The following is a 6,526-nucleotide window of genomic DNA, read 5'->3' as shown; positions in this document are numbered from 1 at the left end:
AGCCCTTTAGGACCACTGTGCAACAGTCGCGTACTTGATTCGAGAAATAGCATTCGAGCAGTAGGTTGTTACAGGATGCGTTTATGTAGCTAACCGGTAGCAACGCAGCCGATCGTCGCTATCGGAAAATAAATAAACGCAAATACCAAACTGGATGGCAACAATGGGTGCGAAAATCAGTAAGTAGATAAAAACGCAACCAATCAAAACATCTAAAATACCGATCGAAATTAAGCGCCCAGTAGGTTTGGTCTTAATAAACAATACCGAACTAAATATTAAAATCCTAAAGTATGTTTCTCTAGTTAAAAGCGTTGCACAAGATTTGGGAAAAAAATCGGAGCAAACCTGAGACCCGTCATACGATATTGAAGAAAAAAAAATTGTGAACAAAATTAGCTCTTTAATGCATGATTTTTCTTAAATGATTATACAAATTATTGATTCAGTGAAATAATAACATTTTAATTCGAATACAACTGAACAGGTTAGAAGTCGTTATTTTGAGTATTTTCAAAGTTATGGCCCATCAAAGTTGAAATTTAATTTTTGAAGTTCTTAATTCATTTCAATGCGATTATGCAAATAACTTCCAAACCCTGTTAATTTGGTGCTAGAATTTTGATTTTGAAAAAACTACTTTTAGAAAAAAAATTGATAGTTGCAATTTTAAATTGTAGTATCGTAAAAATACCATGGGCTAATTCATTTTTAACTCCAAAATATTTTTTGCGTTTCCGAGATATTTGGATTTTGACTACTGTTGTTTTAAAACAACACTTTGCATTAAAGGGTTAGAATTAGAATAAATTTAAAAAAAATCAGGCACATTAGGAATATTAAATTGATCCACGAAGTATTCATACACCAAATTAAGATATAATGCAACCACTAGTTTAGCTAAAGTATACTTGGTCGGGATTTGACCAGATCGAACTGAACGCCAAATTGAAAAAAAAAAGGAGTTATCTATTGCAATGGATGCAAAACATGTTCAACTACCTATTCTATGATAATCACGACCTTTTTTCATTTTTTTTAGTTTTTTTTTTTTTTTTTTTTTTGAAAAAATCCAATGTTGCAGGCAGTTGCACAGTGGTCCAGAATTGAAATTTAGCGGGAAAAAATTGTTAGCGTCTTTTCTTGAGTTTGATGCATTTGATGTCTTAGACAAACTTTTATAACTACTAAAGGCAAACATTTTGTTTGAAATAATTTTAGGGTGGTTCATAAAGTTACTTAGATATGAAAATTATTTTCTAACTGTGATAAGATAGAGGCCTACATTGTTTAACAATATTGTAGAACCTAATAATTCATGAAACTTTGTCTAAGACATTAAATATCTATCTCTTAAAATAAAAGTTTTATGGCAATTTATTTTCGTAAGGTTAGGGTGGTCCTACAAAAACAGTGTTTATCCAGTTTTTAATATTTAGTTCGGTATTTTATCCAAAATATTTGTTTGGCAAGATTTTGGATAATTATTATGCGCATCTTTTGTGAAAAACGGATTACCAAAATTTGTTTCTGTTTTGAAGTTATTAGGAAATTTTAGTTAAGGATGACTCTTTTAGAGCTTCAATAACTCCAAATGGAGCAAGTCAAAAATTTTATCGTTAACACTTTCAAAAAATCGATTTTTTTTTATTTTTTTATTTTCTTATTGTAAAACATTTCAAGAATGTTGTGTCAAATTTTCAAGTCAATTGAAGCAAAACTGTAGAAATTATAGGCCTTTATCTCCTCCTATCTAATACTGCAAGAAAGCAAGAGCAGAAACTTCAAACGCGTTTTTCTCGAAAGCACATTTTTAAAGTCCGTGGACATCGTCATTTGAAAACTACTTATCCGATTCTTTTCAAATTTGGAACATGTTTTCTACATATAAAATACCAGACCCCAACGTTTTTCTTTTTTTATTTTTTTTTACTTTGAGGAGATTTTACAGATAAAAAATGGCGGATTTTTTCGTGAAAAATCGTAGTTTTTACTTCAAACAGCCACAAAAATTTCATAAATTTTTTTTTAAGTTAAATAAAAACATTTGTTTGAACGATAGCTCTAGAAAAAAATCGTGAAAATGGTGTTTTTTTTCACCCATTAGACCCTTCCCCCCCCCCCCCCTCCCCCTTAATTGTATTTGAAATTTCATGTGACAAGGACTCAGAAACTAGTAAACCGATTGATGTGAAATTGGGCATGGAGTTGTTTTTTGAGTGAAAATAATATCTATGGAGTTTTGAGTTCGTCGCACTCAAAGGAGGGAGCATGATTAAAATTCGCTCGCGTTTACTTTTATTATCATTTTGCTGTCAGTCATGCTGGGAACAGTAGCGTCCATTACCAGGGGGCTCAATTGAGCCATTTGGTTTGGGAGAGTGTGGTGGGCCGCTATAATATTAAAAAAAATTATTTCGATTCAAACCACCTCAAAGGGAAAAGTCAAAAGCACGTTTTACTTAAGAAAATTGGTTTTTTACGGAATAACCTACGGATTTCCGATTCGAAACTTTTCTTCGACTCTGTAAGAACTGAAAACTTCATATTTTAATGATGAAGTATGCTCTAGGGTAAGGTTGCCAGATTGCCCGGTTTTATCCGGGTTTGCCCGGATATATGATACAAAATTTGGGATCAGTCCCGCCCAGTCCGGTTGCCCGGATAATGCCCGGATTATTTAGCCACCGAAACAAAATTTTTTGAGCACATTTTGCAAAAATAATCATGAATGGATTTTTCGAATCCTAAAATACGAGTTAAAAATCTGTTTATGAATTCCGATGAAAAAAAAAAAATCTTGATTTTTGTTGTGTAATTTCTAGGTTTTGACAAAATTTGCCCGAATAGTGCCCGGATTTTTGTTCGTAAATTTAGAAATGAAATGCCCGGATATTGCCAGGTTTTTATAGAAAATTGCCCAGATTGTCCGGCCTTAAGTGCTGAAAAAATTCTGGCAACCTTACTCTAGGGGCCAAAAACTTCATGTTACAGATCGTCAGCATTTGTATGAAATTTCATTAAGCTAAATCGAATTGAGTCTTTTGAATTTTATTTTCCATTTCTCTTGAGGGATTGGTAGGATTTTCAACTTTTAATGATAATAGAAGTTTAGTTTTAGCTTAGCTTAGCTTGATTGACTACTCACATCCACCTAGTTCATTGAACCCGAAATGCTATATTATCAATTTTTATAAAATCATTTTCATTGAACAATTTTGTGTTTCTTTTCATTATCAATTAATTATAACATTATCATTATCTTTCTACAACAAATGCATTTCGAGAACCATGAACACAGACGTGGCTCAGTAGAAACAAGTCCACATCGCCAATGGTTGCTACTCCGTGATTGACCGAGGCCATCAATTTTGTTCAGAGGTCAAATGAATGGTGCCTGGGATTGACAAAACATTCACAATGCCCAAAACTGACTATTAGTCAATAGATAGTTAGGAAAAATAGAGAGAGGGATGACAGAAATAAATTTGTGCTTTAGGACCGAGGTTACCTCTGCATCCTAGCAAATAATTTAGTTTTGGAGTGTTGGTGGAAGGATATGATCAGGAAACACTTTTGACCAGTGCGATCTAGTTTTTTAATCCTATTCTCGAAATCTTTTTTGAAATTCCTGAACTAAAACACTAAAAAAAAGCCTATATTTATACAATACTCCTTCTAGCTTTGAGACCTTTATCGAAAATCAAAATTTAAGGATTTTTTTGTATTGTTAGCATTATATTTATTAACAAATGATTGATCAGAAATATTTCAGTTCAGTTGATCTTTGATGATACCAGCTTTTTCGCTGAATATGATTCTATTTGTGGAGTACGATTTTATCAAACTATGATCAAATTTACAGTGTGAGACATTTTTTATTCGAATTAAAACCACTTAGTATTTGAAAATTAAATAAAAAACAAAAAAAAAAACAAATAATATAATATTGTGTTGTGCGAAAACTGTGACTTTTTTTGTTTCGATACTAGAAGTTTAATTTATTTAATATATTTCAATTGTATATTCAAATAGTCTCTGTTATTTTTAGTCTTATGATGCGAAGTGGAAGCGAACCGTGTGAAAAAGTAAATTACTGGTTGGTTTCATTTCTTAATATTGATTTTTTTGTATGTAACATTCCTTGAATGGAACCTAAAATTGAGTTCGAACAATTGCTATTGAAACTATCTGAAATAGGAATAAAGGATTGATAAATCCTTAATACTCTCTTCAATCAGCCAAAATTTTGCATGCCCATAAATTATATGCAGGTTAAGTTTGGTATAATAAACCCTTTTTTATCGCATATGTTTACACATATGTAGTAATTATTTCGCATACATTGCTATGCGATATGATTCAATTAGTTTTTTTTTTATTTAACTCTATTAACAAAAATGTAAAAAAAAATTTAAACAATAATCAAGCATTATTTATTGAAAGTATAACATAAAGTTAATGAATAGAGAAAATCTGTCCTATTTGTGCCTTCAACCTTACTAGGTAAACATGGATAAGTTTACGACGAAAATGCTTCAGAAGTTCAACACTCATCTTCCAATACAATCATTCCAGGGCTGTACATGTTTTAAATTTCTATCTGAACTTGAATGCAAACATTGATAAAATGAAATCGTTCGTTAAATAATTCTGGTTAAATACATATGTATATTGTTTGGGCAGCTTGGCATTATGAAATAAATAAACATGGGATTATGAAATAAATAAACATGAGATTCAAAGTAAATAAATATAGATACAAGATCGTTGAATAAACTAATTATGCTAAAACATATTGCTTTGATAGAACATGGATTAATTAGGTGGTTAAGATAATAAGATTTGTATGAATTTGTTCTAAACTAAAATTTGACTCCTTATGACATTTCCTATTGAAGTATTAGCATTAAAACTTGTATGCAATTTGAGGCAGCTGTAGATATATTTTACTCACCAGGTGGCAGTGTAAAGCTTTTCTGGACACCTCAATAGCGCTATCTGCATTCTTATTTTCTAGGTTTTTTCCAAGTGCAATTGATTAATGCTGCGTCATCGAATAACCAAAACAACATTGTCGTGCGAAAAATTTCAGCTTACCTTCAACCGACGATCGTTTTTTTTTTAAGTTTATAACATGCCACGTAAATAAAATTATTTAACTTATTATTTAAAATGGAAGTTGATAATACACATAACTTCACTATTCAAAATTGGACTTAACAAATATCCCAGAGAGGAAACACTTACCAAAGCTGCCAGCTTCTTCCAAAATTTATTAATTCAAAATTATCAATAAACAAACTTTTTGATTTAAAGCGACTGCTTGATTCTCTAGGAAATTCTAATGCGATCTGAATTTGGGTATTTAATTAAAAATCCTATGATTGATTGCTGATAGCTCTTGTTAATTTTTTAAATTTTTCACAGTTTTCGATAAATCCTACTACAGAACGAACACAAATAGAAATTTGGAGAAATTAATCTGGAATCAAGTGTGCATGGAAAAAATATTCGGAAAAATAACACTTAGAAGGAACTAAAATATTAAATTATGTTTTAAATAAGGGAAACAAAGAAAGGTACTTAGCTTTAGTTGATGATGGATGAGAATTATCCAATCCGTTTTCTCTTTCCAGATTGGCAACACTTATACATGGCGATTATATGTTAGCTAGGATCCAAACCTTCTCATTAGGTTGATTAAGCGCCATCTGAACTCATTTTAAGCAAATTTTGTCTCGATGGAAGAGCACTTTGGGTATGGCGTCCGCGTCATGCAAAAAACGAATTTCGAATACTTAACTAGCAAAAGGCTCGAAATGCATACTATCTTTTCCTTTAAATTTACACTTAATACACTCGCGTACATAAATTTTAATAATTGCATAATACAAATTGAATTTTAAGGCACTTATCACTGTTAAAAATCGATTTTAATTTGCTTCGAAGATACTCGCGTGGTGAACAAGCCAGTGTTCCCAAAAGCCTCCTCAATGAAAATAGAAGTTTAGTTTTGTTGTTTAACATCGTTTAGAACACAGCGATACTCGTAGGGTGCTGCCTATAAAACGCCTATTAGTAGGCTCCTAAGCTTAGAACAAATTGCCTAGTCAAATGACATTGCATGACAGTTTTTTCAACATTTTAGTTCGACGAGTATAAACATATCGTTATAAAAATCCAATTTGCTACTAAACATTAATTAACCAGTAAAGCCTCAATGCCTTGAAATGAGTTTACATTTGTTGATAAAATGATAAAATAAGATATCTTTTGAAATGGTACCGATTGGTAAGACTCTGAACTTTGAACTCAATTATCTCGAAATTAAGTTCATGGCGTTCAGTTCAGTCTGGTCTAATCCCGACCACTTAAACTGTAGTATGTATGTTTTTGTATGCAAGCGGAGAGGTAACTATGTACAATTCCGGTGAATTCATGCACAAATGGTGAATAAAAACATTCATTTCACAACTTTACTGATGAAGCTATACTAAAAAAAAACATTATTGGCTAAATTTGG

General features: G+C 31.5%; 1 protein-coding gene across 9 annotated transcripts in view; it reads left to right on the top strand.

The window, feature by feature from the left end:
* LOC129751786 (potassium voltage-gated channel protein Shab) overlaps window positions 1-6,526 on the top strand; it is a 372,964-nt gene that overhangs the window by 219,365 nt on the left and 147,073 nt on the right. The window lies entirely within an intron of this gene.

This window comes from Uranotaenia lowii, chromosome 3 (genome assembly GCF_029784155.1).
Source record: "Uranotaenia lowii strain MFRU-FL chromosome 3, ASM2978415v1, whole genome shotgun sequence".
Lineage (NCBI taxonomy): Eukaryota > Metazoa > Arthropoda > Insecta > Diptera > Culicidae > Uranotaenia > Uranotaenia lowii.
Note: the sequence above shows the minus strand (reverse complement) of the source record. Positions and strands in the feature narration are given on the sequence as shown.